We start from the raw sequence: 27365 nt of genomic DNA, 5'->3' as shown, positions 1-27365 counted from the left end.
TCAAGGCTTGCCCAGATTAGGGTAAAGAGGCTCCTTTTCTTTTCTTTTCTTTTCTTTTTTTTGTTTGAGTCAGAATCTCGCTCTGTTGCCCAGGCTGGAGTGCAGTGGCACGATCTAGGCTCACTGCAAGCTCTGCCTCCTGGGTTCACGCCATTCTCCTGCCTCAGGCTCCCAAGTAGCTGAGACTACAGGCACCTGCCACCACGCCCGGCTAATTTTTTTTTTTTTTTTTTTGTATTTTTTAGTAGAGACTGTGTTTCACTGTGTTAGCCAGGATGGTCTCCATCTCCTGACCTCGTGATCCGCCTGCCTTGGCCTCTCAAAGTGCTGGGATTACAGGCGTGAGCCACCGTGCCCGGCCAAGAGGCTCCTTTTCTTGATGAAAGGAGTAGTGAAGTCACATTGCATGTCCTTGCAAAGGGACATGCAGACCACATTAGTGAGAATATGTGCCTGTATTTTGCAATCTGTAACATGGGCATAAACTAAATGTTTTCCAAAGGGAGTAGGGCAAAACAAAAAGGACCTTGACCACTCCTTTGGCCCTGAATAAATCCAGAAAGCCTAAGAGTATGACTATCCTGAGGTAGAAAGAGGGTCACATGCTGGATAAGAGGTACCTGGGCTCTCCACTTACAAGAAGAGAGCATGGTTACATTTATAATCACCATTCCCAACATGCTGTGAGTGCAGGCAGCTACCAGGAGGAGAACAAAGGAAATAACCAGGACACCCATCTCTAAACCTGTTAATTTAATCACATGGAACACTTCTATTTAAAATTCCCGAGGGTTAAGATGTAAGAATGCTTATCAAGGTAAATGCTGTTCACACTGCTTGGAGTGTCAGGCCTAGATCTCTATCCATCAGAAACAACAATATCAATAACAACAACAGCAACATGATGATGGGGCAATTTCTGAAAAGCACCATGTATTTTATCGATACATGTCCGTTGCAGAAAATCCAGGTGAATCCAAAGAAGAAATAAATGTCTTCCACAATCCATAGCCCAGAGCTAACTAACCACTATAAAGAACCCAGCGTGGTTTTAACTAATGGATCAAAAGATGCTCATCAAAGGCTCTGAGCTTTCCTGAGTGCTAACAGGAAACATCCAGCATCTCTGGTCTCTCTAAGGCTGCAGGTGTCTTTGCCCATAGTGCCTGTTTTGTGTCAGGGAAAGAATCAACCTGGGAGCCAAGCCCAGGAATCAGGATGACCAAGACATACTGGACAAGGAGGGAACAAACCCATCCAAGGACACTCAAGGACAAATCAAGCAAATGAATTTAAGGGAGACCTGCTCATGGTCTGCTTTGCTGCTCAGCATGGCTGGGAGGCACAGTGGAAGATCATGCATCCTGCCCCTGGGACTCCTCTGCCAGAGCCTGAAAGCTTTCTCCTGCCCACAGGCTAGGGGTAGGACAGTTGGAATTGATCCATGCCTTCTAGCTAGACTGTGGGTCCCCTCAGTCTTGGGCATGGTGACAGCCCAGCATCAGACAGAGGTCAGTATCAAACTAGAAAATTTAATAAATGCTGTCAGATTTGTAGACCCAAGAAAATATAAACTGCCAATCACAGAGGAAAAAAAATCTCTCAATGATCTTATCTTTATATGATTCCCTTGCTGCCTGGAAATTGACATTTCCTTGGGGATAATCTGGTCATAGGATTGGTGAAGGTGGAAGGGAGGCAACCTCCGAAGGTGGGGCCCTCTGCTCACCTGGGACAGGGAGGGCCTGAGGTAGGTGTCTGTGTGGGCTGGGGAGGAGTATGGGAGCAGTGCTTCTAGATGTTTCCACTTTCTCCTCATTAGATAATAACGAATGGGTGATTTCCCTAGTCACTGCAGTGTGAGGAAATCTACAAAATTAATTTCCCAATACACTTTACAGGATAGGTGGAGAAACCCATGAAGCACAACTGCAGTGGGTTATAAAAAATGGCCTTTCAAGTTGAGCAATAAATTCATTCAAGCAGCCATTCTGAAGGACAAACGTGGCTCTGTATTTAAGAGGGGCATTCCAGCACTTCTCTAGCCACTGGGTTGACAATGACTCACCAAAGCCTCTGGTAGCCACCACAGGACGCCCAGAGCATATGTTTTAAAGCTGAACACCAAACTGCGGACTTCGGGAGTAAGTGAACTGACTGGTTTTTATTTTGTTTTACTGCTTTTAACATTACAGTAACTGTTACAGGTTCCAGCAGGCTAACTGGGTGGAAATGAGTTTGGTTTCACTTAGTCTTTCTAAAGAGAAAGCGAGTCCATAGACTAATACCTAATAAAAGCAAAGCTCCCAACAATTGAAATTGCCTGGGCTGCTCTGTGTGTCCCACATGCATGGGTGTGGGTGCCAGTGTGTGTGCACGTGTGCATGCATGTGCATGTGTATTGGGATAGAGTGGTAAGAAAATGGGAAATAATAAGAATGTTCAGTCCATAGCCTTTCATTATAAAAAGGTGAGCTGTAATAAATACTAGTGCCACATTTAGCCAAAACTTTACTCCAGCCAAAGGTGATATTTTCATGATAACATCCTGTGATTGCTTTGTTCTTCGTCTTTTATGTTCTTCCTAGATGGGCTCAGAACATACAAGAATTAAGTACACATCTTATTTTCCAGTGATAATGCTACCAGCAAATTCTGTTGTTTGTATAAACATCAGCCATGTTTATATAACTAAACTAGTGTTTTGTTTTGTCAATTCAGCAAGAAATTAGACCAAATGGTGACTTAATGCTGCATTGATTTGGCTATCAATTTCTTTTCACTTTTCTGCAAAATATTTAATACATTATTAAATTGAATTATGCTGATGCCACAGTTCTTATCTCAATTGTCTTAAAATTCATTTAATTTTTTTCCTTTGGTTTCATTATTCAAATTTTAACTTCAGTTCTCAAGATTTGATCTGATGGAAGAGATGGAGTCCATTACTAAGGACTCCATTGTGCTCCATCATGCCAGAGTTGTAAAATAGATCTTTTAAAGGAAATTTACTGTGATTTTTTTCTATTTAAGAGCTTCCTCTCCAGTTGAGCATGTAAGAAAATTATACCAGGAGAATACAGTAAACTCTATAAGGCAAGCTGTAAACATGTAGCATTGTGATTAGGGCTGGTTCTCCTTCTAGAAACATGGTAGGATTGCAATTTCATACCATCCTTGAAGTTAGAGACAGCCACGTGACTCATTTAGCCAATGAACTGTGAGCAGAATGACATGTCACTTCCAGCAGAAGCTTTAAGAATCTGAGAGACATTCATACGTTTTCCATGTGCTGTAGCCTTATACCCAAAGCCTGGGTCCCAAGTGACCATGACAGGCAGAGCTCCCTGTTGAGCCACAGAGATTTAGAGAATGGCTGTTAACACAGCATAATCTAGCCCATTCTGACTAATCTGATATTAACATGTATAATAAAGAATTCTATCAATGCTGAGGGAAGATGATTAGTTAAGGTCCTGGGTTGCAAGTCTCAAAACCTCTTCTAAGGATTGTAGATAGGAAATTAAATGACTTCTAGTCCCTAGAGTTCCCAATCTCCTACCATCCCATCCTAATATGACAGAAGTAATTCCTGAGTTGCTTCTGAAACCAGAGCTTCCCTCAGAACCCTTAGCCTGCCAGATGGCTTCTTGGAGAGCCCTCACTCACTTTTCTCCTCCTGCTATTGCTGTTCATTCATTCCAGCTTTTAAAAATTCATCTTTATCCAGGAACCTCGCTTCTAGAAAAGTCATACAGGTGCTTCCAGGAGGCTACATGGGCACCCATATTTTACTAGCCACATTCATTAGACCAATGCAGCAGAGAAGAGAAGCCTCAATAATTATTATGACATGGCATGTTAGGATACCAAGTAAATTGCATTTGTAAAATGTGATTTTCTGTTGGTGTTCACTTCTGCTCTACTGACATTTGGTAAGTATTATTGGCTGACTGAATAACTAATGTGGTCATTAGTCTTCATAAAGAAAGGCTCTCTACAAAAATGGAGGGATGCCCTTTTTCTGGCATTTAATACGTAAGAAATTGCCTCCGATAGAAACCAGAGTTGCCTGATTACTATCAGCACAGGAGAAATGTATTAATGTGCCTTTCTAGTAACAGGTTTTTAGAAAGTCAAATATAAACAAATCTGTCTATTTGTGTGTGTGCATGTGGTGGTGGGGAGGGAAGAAAAAATGAGGGGGAGAGAAAGAGAAATAAGAACCAAGTTTATTATACTGTATACAGGGGGAAAAAATTTTCCCAAGATCCTAACAGAAGAGCAAAGTGCCACTGTCATAGCCTCAGTAGTGTTAGGGTTGCTTTTATTTATTTATTTATTTACTTATTTATTTATTTTTCCTTTTTCTTTTTTTCTTCTTTTTTTTCTTTTTTTTTTTTTTTTTTTTTGGACAGAGTCTCACACTGTCGCCTGGGCTGGAGTGCATTGGTGCAATCTCGACTCACTGCAACCTCTGCCTCCCAGGTTCAAGTGATTCTCCTGCCTCAGCTGCCCAAGTAGCTGGGATTACAGGTGTCTGCCACCATGCCTAGCTAATTTTTTTGTATTTTTAGTAGAGATGAGGTTTCACTATTTTGGCAGGCTGGTCTCAAACTCCTGACCTCGTGACCCACCCACCTTGGCCTCCCAAAGTGCTGGGATTACAGGCGTGAGCCACCGCCCCTGTCCAGGATTGCTTTTATAGCCAGTCTTCAGGTGCCCACTGTAGGAACAATGTCATTTAACCCTCGGGATTATTCTGTGCCAAATCTGGATAATGACTAATATTCAACACAGATATTCTCAGCTCAGAAGAGCAGTTAGCAAATTCAGAAATTAAGTGCTTGCTTCCTTTTTAGTCAAATACAAATGTTTGTTAAAAGATATTATTTTGCTTTACACTTTTTCTCTCAGAAATAAACAGATGCTTGAATTCCCACAGTGCTGCTTGAGCCTCACACCATGTCATCCTGCCAGGCACCCAGATCCAGTTCTAGAGTTTCACATGATCATGAGTGTTGGTTAATAAGTCAATGTGAACTGGGAGGGGAGATTTTTCAGGAGTGCCACAGGGCTCTCCCTTTAATCACATACACTCCCTGCTTTCAATGGAAAGTGTACGATGATGTCAGAGTGCCCCAGAATGGAGCTAGTTGGAAGACTGCCGTCATAGGGATGCCTTAGTGAATTAATAAGGTTTTAATTTCTGGCTCTCAACTTTGTAGATGTAAAAGTTGATTTATCAATATGTGAGAAAGGATGAATCTTTCTGAAGGTTATGTCATCACACTCACTAAGCACACAGAGAATAATGTCTAGAATCTGAGTGCCATGTTATCAAATTATACTGAGACTCTTGCAGTCACAGGGGCTGATATGTAAGCATCGTCATGCCTAGTACAGACTCTCCCTGCAGATGAAATTATATGGGATGCTAAATTATAATCAGAACAATGTTTGGTGAGCCAAAACTACAACAAGGGAAGCTAATTGGATGAATTTATAAAAATATGCCTCAGCCAAAATAGCTTAATTCAGTCTCCCTTATCATAAGGATAATCTTGCCTAAAGGGACAGTAATATTAAAGACACTAGGAATAACCTCTGTACTTTGGACAGTAGACCTGCATAGTCCATTAGGCCTCAGTGAAGTCTTATGCAAGACCAGAAGCCAATTTGCCATTTTAAGGTGATTCTCCATGTTTCTGCTCTAACTGTGCTTCACAATACTCAAGACACTGAATCAGGATGTTTCCTGGAGTGCAGGGAGCTGTCCGTGGTACTGAGCAGTTCTCAGCAACCCAAAGATCCTACTGACTCCTCATCAGACTTCTTTCTCACTGGAATTTTACACCTGGGCTGTTAACACCAGGCCAGGTCAAATTCAAAGGAGAGAAAAAAGCTCATTATGAAGGGTAAAATCCAAAACACTGTGCATAAAGATATGTGTGCACAATTTTTATACATAAAGATTTCATAAAGCCAAAGCATCAGGAAATGAAAAGAGATACAGAAAGAAAAATGATGGTAAATGAGACATTAATTTACCCTTCTAATCTCTATCACAGCAAAAAGATAATTTAAAAATCTATATGAGAACCACAAAATACACAAAAATTATGTAGCAAAGCCTATAGCCTGAAAAAGTAAACATTGAAATTTGTATGTCCATAAAATGTTTACAAAATTGAGTACATATTACACACCCCACCGCAAAAACATCTAAGCAAAGTAGAGAATGTAGAAATGCTACAGATTATATTCTCTGATTATGACACAACAAAACTAGAAATTACGGCATGGAAATTTAAAAGCTTTCTCTTAAATAATTCTATGTCAAAAAGAAATCCAGGCTGGGTACAGTGGCTCATGCCTGTAATTCCAGTACTTTGGGAGGCCAAGGTGGGCAGGTCACTTGAGGTCAGGAGTTCAAGACCAGCCTTGTCAACATGGCGACACCCTGTCTCTACTAAAAATACAAAAATTAGCAGGGCCTGGTGGCGCAGGCCTGTAATCCCAGCTACTTAGGAGGCTGAGGCAGGAGAATTCCTTGAACCCAGAAGGTGGAGGTTGCAGTGAGCTGAGATTGCACCACTGCACTCCAGCCTAGGTGACACAGCAAGACTCTGTCAAAAAAAAAAAAAAAAGAAATCCAAATAAAATTTCCAGAATATGTGGAAAATAGTGATAATAAAAATATTGCACATGTGTAATCCCAGCATTTTGAGATGCCAAGGTGGCAGGATCACTTGAGGCCAGGAGTTCACAACCAGCCTGGACAACATAGGGAGACTCCATCTCCACACACACCAAAAAAAAATTTTAAATAGCCAGGTATAGTGGTACTTCTTGTAATCCCATCTACTTGGGAGGCTAAGGTGGGAGAATCACCCAACCTCAGGAGTTCAGGGCTTCAGCAAGCCATGATCATATCACTGCACTCCAGCCTCAGCAACAGAGCAAGATCCTATCTCAAAAAAAAAAAAATCACATGTGGGAAATAGCTATAGCACAATAAAAATAAATGTATTAAGTATGAACAACAAAAAAACTAGTAAAGGTTGAACAACAACTATCCTTAGGAAAGTGGAAATAATGTATTAATAAATATGAAAGAAGGCTAGGCACGGTGACTCACATCTGTAATCCCAGCACTTTGGGAGGCTGAGGCAGGCAGATCACCTGAGGTCAGGAGTTCCAGACCAGCCTGGCCAACATGGTGAAATCTTGTCTCTCCTACAAATACAAAAACTAGCCAGGCTTGGTTGCACACTCCTGTAATTCCAGCTACTTGGGAGGCTGAGGCAGGAGAATCTCTTGAACCTGGGAGGCAGAGGTTACAGTGAGCCGAGATCATGCCACTGCACTCCAACTGGGGCAACAGAGTGACACTCCATCTCAAAATAAATAAATAAGAAAGCAGAAACTAATAAATTAGAAAACAGAAACATAGAACTAATTCATAAAGCACTATGCCTTGAAAAGAGGGAGAAAAATTGTGAATTAAGGAAGGGAAGAGATGGTTGGACAGGAGGTGGGAGAAGGCAGACATAATTGAAGGAGCAAAAGCATCTGGAGAAGCAAAGCCACTGAAAGATGAACAGGGCTCTGAAAGAAATGCTTGATTGCTATCTTTTCAAATGACTGCAGTTCCCAGTGACATCATTTTTCTCCTCCCTGGAAGTCTGAGGGGCAGTTCACTTATCTCCTCCCCTCCCCTACTCCTCACCCCACACTCAAAACCTGTCTATGCTCCTTTCATTCTCATATGACAGATTTCAGATGGCATTCTTATTTCCCTGATTTCTTTTTGAGATAGCTTGCATTTCCCTCCTCTATATAAAGCCACCGTTTATCAAATGCCTACATGGACCAAGCAGTCCACAAGGGCTTCACAGACAGTTTTACTAAACTCATGCCAAAACTTTCAGGTTTTATACCTACCTTATAGGTAAAGAAATTGAAGCTTATAGAGTTTAAGTAATGTTTCCAAAGCCTCGTGGCTAGTAATTCAAACCTAATTTCTGCCTACTCCAAAGTCTATTTTTCCTCATGATACTATACTGCCTCTCCATGGATAAAGACAGAGATCACATATTAATAAAATTTGCACAAAGTCAGCAAATTGTTGAAAGGGAAGGCTAAGATGATTAATAAGATCAAGAGCCAGATGATCTCAACAACCTGAAATAACTGGCTGACAACCAATTTGAATAATTCCCTGCGGGTGAAGTTCAAAGTACTATTTGGGGTTTTTCTTAAAGTTTGGCTGGGTGCAGCGGCTCACGCCTGTAATCCAAGCACTTAGGGAAGCCAACGTAGGCGGATCATGAAGTCAAGAGTTGAAGACCAGCCTGGTCAACATGGTGAAACCCCGTCTCTACTAAAAATAAAAAATTAGCCGGGCGTGCTGGTGGATGCCTGTAGTCCCAGCTACTCGGGAGGCTAAGGCAGGAGAATCGCTTGAACCCAGGAGGTGGAGGTTGCAGGGAGCCAAGATCGCACCGCTGCACTCCAGCCTGGGCGACAGAGCGAGATTCCGTCTCAAAAAATTAAATAAAATAAAATAAAAAATAAAAGTTTGATATATTCAGAATCAGGGAGGTCTGTTGGGTGCAGTTCATTTGAAAAATTCCTCAGCATTTTAGTGATCTGTATGGTCCCTCTATCTGTCACGGTCCTAGCAGGAAATTGTTGCACTCTCAAAGGATTAAGCAGAAAGAGTTTAATGAAGGGTCTCTTTCCAGGGTTAAGGGAACTGCTAGGGTTTGGATATTTGACCACTCCAAACTCATGTTGAAATGTGATCCCCATTGTTGGAGGGGGGGCCTAATGGGAGGTGTTTTGGTCCTGAGTGTGGACCTCTCACGAATGTCTTGGTGCCATCCAAGTGAGTTCTTGCTCGCTCTCTTTTTTTTTCTTTTTGAGATGTAGTTTCACTCTTGCTGCCCAGGTTGGAGTGTAGTGGTGCGATCTTGGCTCACTGCAACTTCCACCTCACGGGTTCAACCCATTCTCCTGTGTCAGCCTCCAGAGTAGCTGGGATTACAGGTGCCCACCACTATGCCCAGCTAATTTTTGGTATTTTTAGTAGAGACGGGGTTTCACCATGTTGGCCAGGCTGGTCTCAAACTCCTGACCTCAGGTGATCTGCCTGCCTCGGCCTCCCAAAGTGCTGGGATTACAAGCGTGAGCCACCGTGCCCACCTAGTTCTAGCTCTCTTAATTCCCACAAGAGCTGGTTGTTAACAAGAGCCTGGCACAAACCCCTCTCTCTCGCCACGTGATCTCTGCACATGCCAGCTTCCCTTCCCCTTCTGCCATGAGTGGAAACAGCCTAAAGCCCTCACCAGAAGCAAATGGTCGCACCATGCTTCTTGCACACCTTCAGAACTGTGAACCAAATAAACCTCTCTTCTTTAAAATTACTCAGCCTCTGGTATTCCTTTATAACAACACACACACATGCGCACGCGCGCACGCGCGCGTGCAAAAGCAGACTAAAACAGGAACTAATTAGAAATGGTGACGCACCGAGGGATTGGCACCGAGGCTCCCCAACAGGAACTGAGGCCATGGATAGAAGGACACATTCATGTTATTTTTTTCTAATGGTTAAGTAATTATTTGCTCTTACTCTCAAAATTTCTGCCAAGGCCTCCCATGGACCAAACTCAACTAGAATCTAGGAAGCAGAGAACCTGAGTGTTGCATTCAGCAGAAGTCAGCTTCCTAGGGAATCTTGCAGGAAGGGTGAAGGTAGAGAATCTGGTGGGGAAGCAAGCAAATGCCCATCACATGCACTTTCCTCCAACAGAGCGACTCAGATGCTATAAAACTTGCTAACTCAGTCTCAGTGTCTGATCACAGTAACATACAATCCAGGTTTTAATCATCAGAAATCACAGTCCTATTGTCTTCTGCACAGACCCAAACACACTTGGAGGTCATGTTCAATATGAATACCTCACAGAGAAGGAAATTTACACACGAGAAGTACATCTGCAGAAAGCCAGCTGGCATGTCAACCATTCGAAAACTCAGGGTGTTCGGGATAAAGAAGACTCAGGAAGACAAGTATGAAGCATAATCTGTGACATTCCATGCGGCAGACGTTAGACACATACAAGAGAGTTGTTGGAAAGCGGAATTTATCTTCATATAAACAACACTGAGCTAAATCTCAATATTTCAGATCTCTAGAACTATCCATCAGTGAAATGGATTGCAAATAGAAAGAGTAATACCATGTCACTTAAGAATACAATCAAGGACGAGGCTGCCACCTGCTGTTGGGGGCCACTGCAGAAGAAATTCCAGAACACTGGACTGGAGAGCACCTCACTTTCCTTACAGCTCTAAGTTTCTGACTCAGTGACCTGATTCAGTACCATATACACAAAGACCCACTTACACAAATGACTGTTCTTCACACTAGGCCCATGGAGACAGGGATAAAATTCTGAATTTGCTCAAATACCTTCTCCGCTACTGACATCTAGGCATTACACAATTCATCTCTTCATACTTAACCTTTGAAGTTTGCTACTTCTCAGAGAAACTAATGAGTAGTGAGCAAATATCCTGAAGCTGAGAATGCTTCTACCTCCTCTCAAAACAACAGAATATTCATCAAAACACAGCAGTTCTGCACTTAAATTTAGGCCTTTTCTAACACCTCGTTTCTTGGCAGTAACTGTGGCCAGAATAGCTCTTTCCACAGAGAAAGGGCCTTTTGAAAGGATAGGGTCTCTAGATAGAAAAGCAAATGCCTCATTCCAGAAGGTCTTCAAGAAGAAAATGTTGTGGTGATAACAAACTGATTATAATCTATTCTGTGAAAAAAGCTTATGAAACAGTAGATGTGTGTATCTAGTACATAAGAGCTGAATGTCTTTATATATATAGATATATACACACACTCAAATAAATAATAGTTATCTCTAACTAGAGAAATTCTAGTTGCCTTATATTTTCTTCTTTTTCCTTACTATATTTTCTACAATAAACATGTGTTTTTAACAAGAAAAGTCTTTTCTGGTGTGCTTTTTAATTTTCTTTGTTTAAGTGAGAGTGAGGCTACATAACTACATGGCTAGGTAGACTTTTAGAAAACTTGGCTGCTCTAGAAAATTGACATATCCTGATTTCTTCCATAGCTTGATCTTGACCTAGAGGGAAATATAAAAATGTTGACTTGAAACTGAGGGGTGCCATTTTCACTGCTGAAGTAGTTTCATGGATCATGAATTGGAGAAATGACTTCAGCAACATGGGTGTTAAAAACAGAAAGCACAAGTGACCTACAACAGATGATGGAGAACAAAGAGCAAGCTGGGAGAAGCAGTGGCCTTTAATACAGAAAAGAAGAAGTATAGCCACAATAAATATTAGGCAGACAGCAGTTCAGCAGTTTATACTATTAAGCTGTTGTTTAGGGGAATGGTAAACCGACATGACCCTTGAGGTAGGTATATATAGGTAAATTCTATGTGTCCCTTGAAATAGGTGTATGACACAACTTCTGGCGTCTACATGGATTTGGTCACTCTAAAGTAGCCATGAGGCTTAAGATAGTTCAGCTGTTTGGGGATAAGCGAAATCATTTGCAGTTGTCTTTCTGCAATTTGCATATCCTACAGTTATCATTGTCATTACTGAGTGGCACAGAGAAAAATTCTGGTCTGAAGTGGTTCTCAAACCTGGTTGCTGGAGGGCCACCCTCAGTGATGATCATTTAATCTGTAGAAGAGTAGAACATTGATAGTTTTTATATATCTCCAGGTAATTTTAATATATAACTGGGGTGAGAATCATTGACCTAATTGTAAGAGGATAATATTCAAGAAATGTGGAGATAAATAATTTTCTTCTTGACATTAAAAAAATCTAATAAAAAGTTTTATCTTTTCCCCTAACTTAGGGTCATCAGCCTTCAAGCTTCAGTCTCTGTGTGTTCACAGGTGTTGCAAACACACGCATCACTACTAATATCCCACTTCAGTGCTATTGCTGCTCCCAAAACTCCAGGTATTTTTAACCTTATAAACCTCCAGAATAATGAGACCACTGGGTTCAGTAAATTGCTTTGTTTTGAAGCAGTGTTAGACAAAGTGGGAGACTAGAAGATAAATCTGTCAATGACATGTCCTTTAAGACTACTTAGATTTTGTTGAATTTGTGGATCATTCCTTACTTGAGCAAATGGTAAATTAACTCTCTCTTTTCTCTCTCTCTCTAGCTGGCACACTTTTTCCAGTAGCCATTCTACTTGGTATGCTTACTTATCAGCTGTCCTCCAGGGGCCGCACATTAGATGTTTCTCTTGACTAACCAAACATGACACACAGCTGAAGTCAGAAAAACCAGATTGATAATTTCACTCAAACTATTTTCCTTCATTCTAACAATTTACTGGAGTACACAATTGTGACTATTTTTAGCCATAGGAACTCATAGAAAGACCAACTTCATTAGACCTACAAAATCGAATTGTGTAACAGTATATGCAGTATGTGTAGGAATAAAAAGCATTTCTCAAATATGCAGTACTGGATTTTGCAAAAGCACCTTACACTTTGCTATAAAGGAGTGGAAAACACAAAGATGAGTAACTGCACCTTTCAAAAGACTAGAGCTATACCAATAATACAAAGGTGGAAACAAATAATGATGAGATGACAAAGGCTGAGTGTTTTCTATTTGGAAGCTATGTTGTTGAATTATTTATGTATATAATTTCATGCAATCTTCATGTTATGGGGGTGTTCTAATCCACTGTGACTCTGTCCTTAAATAAAAGGGAGATTTGGACATAGAGACAGGCACACGGGGAGGATGCCATATGAGAATTGACACTGTGCTGTCACAAGCCAAGGAACTACTGGAAGGAGAGAAAGAGGACTGGAACAGTTCCTTCCTTAGCACCTTTTCAGGCAGCCCAGCCCTGCCAGCTTCTTGATCTGGACTTCTCACCTCTAGAATTGTGAGGCAATAAATTTCTGTTGCTTAAGTTACCCAGTTTGTGGTACTTTATTACAGGAGCCCTAGGAAAATAATTCATTATATAATCCGCTAAGGTAGATATGATCATTGTCTCCAATTTCCATATGAAGAAACTATGCCTCAGGCATTGTGTCAGTTGTCCAAAATCATACATTCCTGACTCACTTCAATGAATTCTTCATTCAGCAAAATTTTTAAGGTACCTTAAAAAATTATGTTAACTCCTAGGTCCTTGCTTTAAAGCTTCAATGGGCTTTTCCTTTGCAAAGAATAAAATCCTAATACTTAAGCATAGCTCTCTTTCCTGGCTATGTTTCTGACATCCTCTTGTACCATGCTCCTCCTTAATCATTCTGAGGTTACATCTTAAGTCTTTTCCCCTTGCCATTCCCACTTCTTGGAATACTTTCCCGTCAACTCTTCAAAGAACTGGCTTCTTTAAGTATTTGGTCTCAGTTCAAATGTCACTTCCCTGTAAAAGCTTCCTGGCCATCAAGCCTTCTTTACACACTCTATTTTATTTTTTCATGGTTCCTATAACAACCTAATATATTCTCAATTGATTAACTGTTTTGCTGACTACTGCCTTCCATAAGAATGGAAAGAAAATGTGGCCAGGTGCAGCGGCTCACACCTGTAATCCCACCACTTCAGGAGGCTGAGGCAACATGGCAAAACCTTCTCTTCAAAAAATTTTTTAAAAGTTAGCTGGATGTTGTGGAGGCAAGAGGATCACTTGAGGGTCACTTGAGTCCATGAGGTCAAGGCTGCAGCGAGTCATGTTTGCACCACTGCACTCTAGCCTAGGTGACAGAGCTAGTCCCTATCCAAAAAAAAAAAAGAATGGAGAGAATGCTACATGAGAGAAAGGATCTTATTTATCATGTTCACCTCCCAAGAGGTGAACATATCCCCCAAATCCTGATAGAGAGAAGATGCTCATTAATATTTAATGCATGACCATGTGCAGACTTGGGAGGAAAAATATGCCTCAGCCTATCAAAATTGGATCCTTAATAAACAAGGATGCTTCTCCATCATTTCCCCATAACATCAAACAAGTGTGGCTCACTGTGGATGTTTAAGCAAATGCATTGTTTTTCCAGTTATATATCTGGTAGAGATGAGGTCATTGATAGGAATGGGAAGACGATCTCCTTTTCTTGTGATGACCCATCATTGCTGAACACTCAGTGACTACCACTGCACTTTGTTGTACTTTCAGCATTAGAGATGCCAGCCCTGTAGGATAAAAAACAGGAACATCTAGTCCTCAATTATATTCCCACTTTAGATACTGACAGCAAAGGGTTTGTCACAATGACAACTATACACTCCCAATATCACAGAAGAAGGAGGAATAAAAGGGTATATTATGAGTGACTGAAGTTTAGAATAAATCAATAAATATTATGTCCCTCATCCATAGAAACCACAAAGGTCTAGTAATGCTAAGGATATAACAAGAAAATAATATGAATATTTGCTTCCCCTTCCTAGTGTAATAGAGTAAGTTACAAATGGCTTCAGGAAGGGGAGAGAGGAAGAAGAGTGGATGAGATACGTAAGAGTGCCTGAGGGCTAATTTTATGAAAGCTTTGGGAAGTTTTAAGAAAAAGAAAAGCTATTTTTCAAGGTACATGTGTGTACGCGTGTGTGTGTGTGTGTGTGTGTGTGTGTGTGTGTGAAAGACAGAAGAAAGAGGGAGACCTAGGAAGACTATGAGACACTAAGAGAAAAATTAAGGTAAAAAAGACGCACACTTAGAAAAACACACATAGGGAGGAGGGAGGAGGTTAAGACATTTTACTATGTGCTGTGAATGGAAACTACAAACCATTTTTGATATATGCAATATATATACATATATACACACATATACATATGTATTTAAAGATTTAAATTACATTTTCTCTTTTTTTAGAGATGTGGTTTCACTATGTCACTCTGCCCAGGCTGCAGTACAGTGGTTGTTCACAGTCATGATCATAGCACATTATAGTCTTGAACTCCTGGGCTCAAGCAATCCTCCTGTATTGGTCTCCCCAGTAGTTGGGATTACTAGCATATGCCACCATGTCCACCCTTATGCTTTTTAAAGTGAAAAACCATACTAAGAATGAGGCAGCTCAACTTAGTAATAAAAACATTTCGAATGTAAAGAAATTTACAAAAGAAAAACAATCAACCCCATTAAAATTGGGCAAAGGGAATGAACAGACAGTTTTCAAAAGAATACATGCATGCAGCCAACAAACATACAAAAAAAAAGTTCAACATCACTGATCATTAGAGAAATGCAAATCAAAACCATAATGAGATACCGTCTCACACCAGTCAGAATAGCTATCATTAAAAAGTCAAAAAATAACAGATGCTAGTGAGGCTATGGAGAAAAGGGAATGCTTATACACTGTTGGTGGGTGTGCAAATCAGTTCAATCATTGTGCAAAGAATAGTGATTCCTCAAAGAGCTAAAAGCAGAGCTACCATTCGACCCAGTAATCCCACTACTGGGTATATACCCAGATGAATATAAACCATTCTACCATAAAGACACATGCATACAAATGTTCATTGCAGCACTGTTCACAATAGCAAAAGTATGGGATCAACCTAAATGCCCATCAATGACAGATTGGATAAAGAAAATGTGGTACATATACACCATGGAATACTATGCCGCCATTAAAAAATGATATCATGTCTTTTGCTGGAACATGGATGGACCTTCTATTATCCTTAGCAAACTAATGCAGGAACAGAAAACCAAATACAGCATACTCTCAGTTATAAGTGGGAGCTAAATGATGAGAACTCATGAACACAAAGAATAAAACAGACACTGGGGTCTACTTGAGTGTGGAGGGTGAGAAAAGGAAGAGAAGCAGAAAAGATAACTATTGGGTACTAGGTTTAATACCTGGGTGATGAAATAATCTGTACAATAACCCCCTGTGACACCAGTTTACCTATGTAACAAATGCCCCTAAACTTAAAATAAAAGTTAAAAAAAAAAAGAAAATTAAAATCTCCTTATCATCTACCTGGTAATATGAAAAACACATATCTTTCATTCATTCCTTTCAACTGATGAGGAAACTGAGGCATCGAGAGTTAGTAAAAGTCCACATTGAGATATGAGACCCACCACTGGCTGGACGCAGTGGCTCACACCTGTAATCCCAGCACTTTGGGAGGCCGATGCTGGTGGATCACCTAAGGTCAGGAGTTCGGGACCAGGCTGACCAACGTGGTGAAACCCCCATCTCTACTAAAAATACAAAAATTAGCTGGGTGTGGTGGCAGGCACCTGTAATACCAGCTACTAGGGAGGCTGAGGCAGGAGAATCGCTTGAACCCAGGAGGTGGAGTTTACAGTGAGCCAAAATCACGCCATTGCACTCCAGCCTGGGCAACAAGAGCAAGACTCTGTCGGGAAAAACAAAACAAAACAAAACAAAACAAACAAAAAAAAAACCACCATCATTTCGCAAGTGTTACCACTATTGTGTGTTAATATTGTAGAAGTATTCCTAATTATGATTTCTTTGTATTCCTAATTGTAATAGCTTTGTATTTGAAAAATTATTGATTCATACTCTATATGTTATTATTTTGTATGCGATGACAACAGAATATATTATCATGCTCCTTTTGTGAATCTCATTCATAATATAAAGTATAAATTTGTGATTTTGCTTTAATTTGAAATATTAATTTCAAATATGTTACCACAATTTGATACAAACTATTGACAGTAAATCTGTGGATTAAGTAATGTCTTAGTAGGTATTGGGAAAATTTGAAACTAGTAACATGGAGGACTATTGTCATTGTTTATTTCAAAGCCAGTTAAAATTCTGCAAAGCAGTGTAAATAAAAATAATTTCAAGAAATTTATAAAATACCGAGATTATGGTGTATAAACAACTTTAGATTCTTTGTTTAAGAAATTCTGCCAGTTTGTAATATATGCTTCATTCAAAGTAGCTAAGGGCTGTACCTGGCTAATAGTAGGCACCTAATATTTGTTGAAAAGGAATACTGAGTAGCTGGGACCACACACATTTAACCTGTATTTATAAAATTACTGTTTAGAGAATAACATTTGATGGAATCATGCTTTTACTGTCTGCTTATGACTCAATTGTTTGTACTGACATTAACATCCCAAATCCTTAGCATGGCCTACAAGGCCCTGAGCAATGTGGCACCTGCTGAAGCCTGCTGCCTCATTTAATAACTCTTTGTCTCTTTCCCAGATCCAGCCACTCTAACATTTTTTAGTTCCTGGACCAAGACAAGCTCTTCCCAGAACCTGACCTTTGTACCTGTTCTTCATTCCTGGAGTATTTTTCCCCTGACAAATTACTTATCATCTATCATAAATCAGGTTAAATGGCACTAACTCAGGGAAGGCTTCCCTAACTGCCTCCCTTCTCCAACCAAATTAGGAACAATTATATAGCCACATAGTATCGAATCAAGTTTATAATTTTAAAATAATTGGGAGATTTTGTTGTTTAACACTTGTTTTCACTATAAGACTGTACTTACATGCAAGTAAGAACCATGCCTGTTTGTTCACTCCTGCCACAGTCAGAATAGTGCCTGGAATATGCAGTAAGGGCTGAACAAACACTAAATAAATGAACAAGTGAATAAATGGATATTGTCTCATTTTTAGAACAGAGTACTAAATGGATCATGAACACTATCTGGTATGTCACGTAGGTAATTTACAAGGGCTACAATTTCAGCTCAGATTTACCTTTTCCTGGATACAAGTCTTGATAGGTCTCTTGATGTCATTTCACTTCAGATTCTTCTTTAGAAAACTTGGACAATAGCATTTGCTGTCTTGTCCAAATTGTTACTAAGAATCAAGAGAGATATCTGACATGAAATGACATTGGAAAACATTAAACACGATTGAAATAATGCTAGCCAATATGGTTATTATTAGAAACCAATTACATTTTCAACTTAAAAATAGTAATACTTATTGCAGACTCAAATGTGCTTATTCTAAAACAAGTAAATGTTTGCCTATGGTCTGAGATTCTAATCCACGGAGTTCATTCTAATCCACATTCAACACTATCATGTACCAGTAGGCCTCATAACCCACCTAGCCCTGTGATTTTTCAGGTTCACTTTTCTAAACTTGTGAATTAAATATTTATTTTCTTAGTTCAGAAGAGGAAAAAAAACTCTTGTAATTGTTGCCCATTTCAGGAGAAATCTTGCATATGAAAACAAGAGATAAATATACACAACTGAGGGCTGTGGTTTAAACAAAATCTTGAGAATGTTTTTTGACCTTATACATTTGTCCTTTAGTATAACAAAATGATATAGACAAAGGTAACTTTTAATAGAACCAGTCACTAAATTTAAAAAATGACAAATTCTTCTGCTTAGCTAAGCAACAGAGAAGGTAAAATACTAATTCAATTCATCAATTTAAGCAATACTCATTAAGAGCCAAGTATGTGCTTACTGAATAAGCTGCTAAGGTTTGGTGGTTACAGAGTGTGCGGTGAAATGATGTCTACATCACAGTCCAACATTCACAGAGTTTAAAAGCCTACCAAGAATCAAGACAGACACAAATACCTAACATAGACATTTGTATGTGATAAGAGAGCCAGAGTACAATTTAGGAGAAGAAATTGTATGGAAGGAAGGTTCATTTCCATTAGACCAGAAAAGACAGCACATTTGAAGGCCTGAATAAGAAATATTCCGGATAAGATATTGTGGCTGCTACCAGAATGGCTCTTGATGATCTCTACCTCTTGGTATTTATACCCTTATATAATCTCTTTCCTATAGTATAAGCTGGTCCCAGGTACTTGTTTCTATTGAATAGAATAGAACAAAAGTAATGAGATGCCACTTCTGAGATTAGATTATAAGATACTGTGAATTTCATCTTGTGCCCTCTCCCTCTCTCTTTCTCTTGCCCTCTCATTTGAATGAAGCCAACTGGCATGCTGTCAGTGGCCCAGTGTAAGTCCTGTTACAAGAAATTGATGATTACCTGTAGCCAACCCTAAGTGAAGAACTGAGGTCCTCAGTCCTACAAATGGAGAGAAACTGAATCTAGCTAAGAACCATGTGAGTGAGCTGGGAAGAAGATCCACCCTCAGTTGAAATTTAAGATGACATATTGAGCAGACATACTGAGACACACCGAAAGTAAGAGAGCAGGAGGAAACAAAACCAGGGTCATACAAAGAACACAACTGATTTTGAGATTCTCACATAAGTATTACACCTTCAGTGAGCACGTGTACTAGAAATCAAAAAAATAAATTAAATAAACCTTCAAAGAGAGCTAGCAAATAAATTTCCCTATGGTCTCAGCTCTGAGTGGAGAGAGAAAATGTTCCCTGTGGAGTTTATAGCCAGAATCCAGCTCTCAAACAGGTTTCAGCCTGAACTCACACAATCTGTGTGGCTTCCAAATATGCAAGCTGAGAATTTAATTCAAAGTGGTCTCAGGTTGATAGCAGTCCAAAATGCTAGGTCGGAAAAAAAATCCTCTCTGGACAAATAAATCATCAAAGCAAGCTCATAAGAGCAGGTTTCAAAGGTCATGAGCTTCTAACACACACACAAAAATCACACACACAAAATGGGGGTAGCAGCAACATGGGTAGCGTATTCAAACTTGAAAAGACTTTAAATATTTGTATTATTAGGTGTAGATTATGAAACACATATTTTAATGTGGTTAATTTTTTTAAGGAATCAAAACTATGAGTAAAGACCAAGAAAATTGTACTGGATGGCCACTTCCACCATGGCTCCCCTCCTATTTAAGTCTGGGTACTGTCTCACCTGAAGCCTTCAGGCACATTGTTCCAGGTTTGGGTTTGCCTATGAAAGAAACTCATGAGAGCTGGAAGTGAGGCGTGAAGAGGAGGTCTTCACATAAAGCAGGCTTAAGGATTCGACATAGCAGGTTTGACAGATGTGATGGCTTGCAGAATTCTTTATGAGCTCCCACTGTCCATCTGGATAAGATTTACAGATCTTTCAGAAATTCCTATAAGCTTGGGTTCTGTGCCCACACTCTAGACTGTCAGGCTAAGATCTCTGATATAAAACAGACCTCTTCTGATTTTGTCTAGCTGCTTTTCTAATATCTATTCACCAAGCTCTTCCAATAATAGCATAAGGCCCTAATTAATATTAAACTTTTATCATTATAATACATAGGATGTCTTCTGTTTTCCTGATCAAATTCTGACTATTAAAATATAAAGAATTGTCCAGAAATATATAAAAAAAGAATCACACATTGATCTTCTTTAAATGAAAATATAACAATTGTATGGACTAGGATGATTACAGTTGTTCAGTTCTGAATGTTATTTGAAGAAAAAAGCAATAAGAAGCCTCAGCAACTTAACAGAAGGAGCTGCCATTTACTAGGAGAAAAGATTGTGGATGAGAGTGTAGCAAAGGTCAGAATTCTGTGAAGCTTGAGATGTCTATTATAATGAATTATCTTTTATACTCACTACAATTTCCTAACAATTTTGGGGTTTATCTTTTTGAAAGAGATATACCTTTAATTTTCTTTCTTTGTACTATTGTTAGGTAACTTTAATGTGCAGATTATACTACAGTGAAAGTTGCCAATGACAAGGCAAAGTCACTTACATCAGACCCAAAGCAAAGTGGAGCCGGGTCATGAAAAAGGGGATCTTGTGTGTGTGTCCACGATAAGCACTATCACAAGGACTTTCTATAAACTCACAAGAAATTTCTGCCCACCCAGCACACTCTGTTTGTCCAGCTCACCCTGTAGGTGTCTCTATAATAGGACCTATCATAAAAAATTCCTCAAGACTGCAGCATTTCAGATAAGCCACCCTCACAAGAACACTTGCCTAGCAATGGCTGTTTCTGCCAGTAAGTTAACACCAGCTCCTGCATCAGGCCCTGTGACCAATGATGTTTGTTTCAAAACAGCTTGCATAGACTTCTTTTTGTCTTTAAATATTTTCCTTACCTCAACCTCTTGGGATGCACCTATGATTGATCATAGCACAAATATCTCAGATTATAATCCTTGTTTATTTCCAAATAAATTTATTTCTTTGGAGATCCACTTTTTCTGTTATTATACATTGACATTTTTATCATGAAATTGGTTGGGTGATGTGTCTTATTTTCTTGTCTCCAGAAGAATTTCTGTAACAGTGCAATTAAACGTTCTTTGCCTGTTTGCTAGAACTCACCTGTAAAATTGTCTGAGCAACCAAAGCCTGGTTTTTGTGTTTAGTTTTTCTTTTGTGATTGGGGAGGGGGGTTTATTGTACTGATTCAAGGTGTGAAGGTAACATCATTTTGATTTTATTCATCTTCTTCAGTCCATTTAAGCATGTTACATAGCGTTGTTCTTTTCATGATATTCTTTACAGTAGTCTCCTAAATGTTCCCTCTGCTTCTGCCATGAGCCCCTACAATCTATTTCAACTCAGAAGCTATAGAGTTTGTTTAAAACATGTAACATATTATGCCACATTTCTTACTGTAAAACACCCCATGGTTTCTCGTAGTATTTATAGTAAAAGTGAAATTTTTATGATGGCTTGAGAAACTTTTCCCATTAGATGCCCAAGTGCTGGTCTGGTCTGATCTTCTCGTCTTCCCTTGGGTGATTCTGTGGCAGTCACACTAGCCTCCTTGCTGCTCCACAAAAACTCCAGCATGATCCTACTTCAGGATATTTGCCATTGTTACTGCATCTGCCTGGAACCTTTTCTCCCATATAAACATAGAGATTGCTCTTGCCTGTCCTTCAAGTCTATTCTTAAATGTCCCATTCTCTGTGAAGCTTTCCTGCCCACCCTATTTAAATTACAGACTTCACTCCCAATTCCCCATCTACTTTAAGAGTCTTCATTTATCATTCCTTGACAAACTGTAAATATACATGTTCACTTTTTTATCGTCTGTCTCCAAATACTGGAATGTTAAGTTCTGTAATGTCAGATATTTCTGTTTGGTTCACTGGCGTATTCTTAAAGCATGTTACATACTAGGTATACTCAATGAATATTTGTTGAATAAATATCACATTGGGCTTATTCCAGAAATTCAAGCTTGTTTCAATAGTTAGAGCAATCTACAAATGTAATTCATTACATTAACTAATTAAAGGAGCTAAATCATATCACCACCACAATAATGCAGAAAAACACATTTGATACAACTCAATATTCATGTCTGCCTAACAAACATCTCATGATACTAGGAAAAGAGGAAGGGATATATTATTTTCATGTATAAAACACTAACCATTGTAGCATGCCAATATACTCAAAAATCAATGAAATTCCTATCAAAATCTTAGCGTTCCTCTTAGTCCTCAACAAAGCATTTCTAAAATGTGTATAGAAGACCAAAGGGCCAAAAGAGTCAACTTCTGAAGAAGTGGAAAAAGAAAGTTGAGGAAATCTTAAAACATGTTATTGAGCTTAAAGTTGCAAAAATAAACTCATGTACCATAATTCATGAGTAGAAAAATAGACTAGTGGAATAACATAAAAATAAAAACAATGCTTACATAAAATGTTGTAACTGATTTGGATGTCATTAGAAATCAGTAAGTAAATAGATGGACAATGTAATGAAAGATGCTAGGCAAATAATGTGGTAGGGAGAATAATGGCCCTCAAAGATGCCCATGCCTAACCCTGGAACCTGTGAATATGTTACACTGAATGCAATAAAGTCTCATCAGATGTGATTAAGGATGCAAACCGAGATGGAGAGATCTTCCTGGGTTATCCAGATGGGCCCAGTCTAATCACATGAATTCTTAAAAATGGAGAACCTTTCTTAGCTGAGTCCAGAGAGAGATATGACAATGAAAGAATGGTCAGAGAAATGTGACATTGCCAGCTTTAAAAAGAGAGAGGAGAGGCAATGAGAAAAGGAATGTTGATGTTCTCTAGAAGATAGAAAAGGCCAGGATATGGATTCTACCCTAGCCGCCATAAAGAAACATGCCTGTCGACAACTTGATTTTAGTTCACTAAAATTCATGCCTGATTTCTGACTTGTGTACACTGTAAGATGACAAGTTTGTGTTATTTTAGGTCACTTAGTTTGTAGAAATTTGTTACAGCAGTAATAGAACAAGTGGTTATCCATATGAGGCAAATTAGATTGGATAACTATCTCCAATAGAAATCAATTCAAGGTGAATTCCAGGAAAATACTTAAAACATTTAGATTAAAAATAAATGAGAATTTTTGTTACTTTTGGTAGGTCATAGAACCAAGAAAAACAAGCATTAAGGAGGAAAAATGAACATATGACTACATCAAAATATAAAGCTTCTCTATTTGGATGATATCATAAGGTGACAAATCATAAACTGTAATATTTGCAACATATATATGAGTGAATAAATATACATTTAGAATATATATGAACTCCCAAAAATCAACAGGAAAAATAAGACATAGAACAAGCAAAATGCATAAACAAAAGAAGGCAAAACAAAAATAATGACTCATAATTATATGAAAAGAAGCTCATCTTCATAGATGAGCAGATAAATGCAAATTAAAACCACCCTGAGATGCTTTTAACATCCATGAGCCTGATAAAAGTTAGAGTCTAAAAGTAATAATTAACAAAGATGGGAAGTAACAGAAAATCTTGTCCATTACTGGTTAAAGTATAAACTGATACAGCTACTTTATAGAATATTGCATTATAGAATAAAGTTGTGAGTATGTATATGCAGTGACTCAGCATCTTCATTGCTAGTATGTACTCAAGAGAAACTTACAGGAGTGGACTAGGAAGTAAATACAAAATGATTACAACATTGTTCGTTATATCAAAAAATAAAAAAGACACCCAATTTTCCAGCAAAAAAAATAAGTAAAAATAAATCCTGGTGTATTCTAACAATGGAATAATATATAGCCATTAAAATAAATCAACTATTACTGTACATATGAATGTAAGTATCAGCAAAACATATTGTTTAGTGAAAAAGAAGCTGAAGAAGAATATATACAATATGGTTACATTTATATGAAGTCCAAAAACTTGCAAAATAAAGAAATGTATTTAGAAATAGATTCACATGTGAGAAAACTAGAAGAAAATTAATGAAAGGATAAAAGGGATAGCAGTAATTCTGAGTAGTTGAGGGGATTTCAATTGGAAAAAAATAGTATCATATTCTTTAAGTCAGGTAGTGGGTATTAGCATTTGTTTTACCATCGTTCTTTATTCTTATAGCTACACTATATATTTTCAATGTATTTAATGTATTTTTTGCATAATTAAATATTATGCAATAAAAATGAGAAAACAAAAAAGTAGAAAATGATAAATTACAATAAAGAAATGGAGAAAAAATTATAATCTAGTTGAGTAATGGTATATTACATAGCTATTTTCTTAAGTAGATGTATGTACATGATGTATGCACGATTGTACATACATGTTCTTAATTATATATAAATATATATGTACATATTTTTAATATAAAATACTAAACAAAGTACACCAAAATATTAGCTCCTATGTTAGTGAGATAATGTTTTGTTTTTTTGTATTTTAAGTTTTACATAGTAGGTGTATTTGTCTGTTTTCATACTGCTATAAAGAACTGCCCAAGACTGGGTAATTTATAAAGGAAAGAAGTTTAATTGGCTCACAGTTCAGCACAGCTTGGGAGGCCTCAGGAAATCTACAATCATGGCGGAAGACAAAGAGGAAGCAAGCCAGCTTCTTCGCAAGGCAGCATGAAGAAGTGCCGAGCAAAGGGGAAAGAATCCCTTATAAAACCATCAAATCTCGTGAGAACTCACTATCACAAGAACAGCACAGGGGAAACTGCCCCCATGATTCAATTACCTCCACCTGGTCTCTCCCTTGACCTGTGGGGATTATGGGGGCTATGGGGATTACAATACAAGATGAGATTCAGGTGGGGATACAAAGCCTAACTATACCAGTAGGCATGTGTTGAATTTTAAACTCAGAGAAAAATACCAGTGTTTTTATAGGATTCTTACTAAAGAAAAACCAGAAAGTAATAAACCATCTACGCTAAGACATAAAATTCAGTTGTTTAGTTACAAGATAGAATGTGGCCTTGTAAGAAAGCAAATTAACTTCTAACATACAAAGCCTTAGAGAAGATTCAAGTGACTGACGGATCTTAAACAGAGCTATTATTGCAACTCAAACTGCAGTAAAATATCCTCAGCAACATAGATGTGTGTGTTTCACTAGTCAGAGCAATACAAATTTAATGAAACTCCATTGGTGGTGTTTTTAATCAGACAATTTCTGAAGATGTCCTGGCTTATTCATAGATGCAAGCCAAATCTCTAGAAGAGTACCATAATAAGAAAAAAAAGAATACAGGCAATTAAGAGCTGTTCCAAAGTTTAGGGAGTTTTTGTAAGGAATTAATAAATAAAAATGTTCTTGAAAGAGAGAAATTAATATGCAGTTCATACTGCCAGAATTGCAGGCAATTTATCAAACTCCCCTAATCCTCCAAAATCGCTATTTTTTTTTTTTTGACACACACTTTACAGTACAGAAGAAAATGTCTCCGGCAATAAATCACAAAGTTAAAATTACCTAGTCTACAATTAACTAGACAGTGATGGTAAATCATTTTCTACCAAAAGAAAGAAATGTCTTGTCTATTCAGGTTCTGCTCTACTTAAAAGTCTTCCTTGTTGGCGAGCAAGTGGTTAGAAAATCATATTTTATACGTACTTTCAGCTTAACTATCATTCAGTTCAGGAAGATGACTCAGGGCCTTCTCCATACCTTCAAGTTTGCTCTTAGCAAGTAATTGTTTCAGTATCTATATCAAAAATGGCTTAAGTCTGCAACATGTTTCTGAATGATTAACAAGGTGATAGTTCTTCATTGAATCCTGGATGCTTTATTTTTCTTAATAAGAGGAATTCATATGGATCAGCTAGAAAAAAATTAAGAGGAAAATCACATGGAAAGTTATATATTATATATATAATATTATATATCTATCATGTATTATATATCTATTATAAATAATATATATATTATATAATATATATTATATATAATAAAATATATTATATATAATAATATTATATATCTATTATATAATATATATCTATTATATATAATATATTGTATATCTATTACATATATCTTATATATTATATATCTATTATATATATAATATTATATATTATATATCTATTATATATAATATTATATATCTATTATATATATAATATTATATATTATATATCATTTCCAAATTCCCCAGCGTTCATATTTGTCAGTGCAAGTAAAGAGCCTTAGTGCTGATGAGGTTTGAGGTATGACCATTTGGCCAGAATTTATGAACTCTACATGTCGCTTGATGTGTGCTTCAGGGTACACTTTTTTTTTTTTTTTTGAGACGGAGTCTTGCTCTGTCGCCCAGGCTGGAGTGCATCGGTGCGATCTCAGCTCACCGCAAGCTCCGTCTCCCGGGTTCACGCCATTCTCCTGCCTGAGCCTCCTGAGTAGCTGGGACTACAGGCGCCCGCCACTATGCCCTGCTAATTTTTTGTATTTTTAGTACAGACGGGGTTTCACCGTGTTAGCCAGGATGGTCTCGATCTCCTGCCCTCGTGATCCACCCGCCTCGGCCTCCCAAAGTGCTGGAATTACAGGTGTGAGCCACCACGCCCGGCCAGGGTACACTTTTAAGCAGAGACACTACTTTGAAGGTCATAAAAAATATGAGATAAGGCTAATTTCCTTTAATAATAATAAAATCCTTTAATAAAAATATAAAGGAATAATATAATAATTTTCTTTAATAAAATATAATAAGAGATAAGGCTAATTTCCTTTAATAAAATATAGTAACTACATACCAACAGAATTCCAAAAAAAGAAATGGAGAGGAAGGGAGCATGGGTCATTAATCTTGTCAAAAATATAAAATTATATACGAGGAATTCCTAGAAACTGTTTTCCCTGTCTGCGGCCATTGTGCTGCTGCTACACAACTACCGCAAGCAGCCCTTCACACCCTCCTCCCAGTACAAAGCTAATTGACTTGTGAGAAATGTTAAGCTTGGAAGAGTCAGCATCACTGCACTTATTTTTTATTCTACTCTGAAATTAGAATAATCCTTGAGTGGGGGAAAGGTTAAAAACCCCCCTGGATAAGTGTTACTAATTAATGATGATTGTTTTAAACAATGTTTGGATAATTTTTCCTTGTCCCTTGACATAAACTTGATAAATAACTGAGAAGTGAGAAGGAGATTAGTGGGTTGATTAAATTCCATTCAGG

General features: G+C 38.2%; 1 pseudogene; it reads left to right on the top strand.

The window, feature by feature from the left end:
- The window catches only part of LOC101058256 (protein capicua homolog), a 38361-nt pseudogene that overhangs the window by 205 nt on the left and 10791 nt on the right, over positions 1–27365 (top strand).

Source organism: Pan troglodytes, chromosome 1, assembly GCF_028858775.2.
Source record: "Pan troglodytes isolate AG18354 chromosome 1, NHGRI_mPanTro3-v2.0_pri, whole genome shotgun sequence".
In the NCBI taxonomy this organism is placed as follows: domain Eukaryota; kingdom Metazoa; phylum Chordata; class Mammalia; order Primates; family Hominidae; genus Pan; species Pan troglodytes.
The sequence above is the reverse complement of the archived record's forward strand: the minus strand, read 5'-3'. Positions and strand labels throughout refer to the sequence as shown.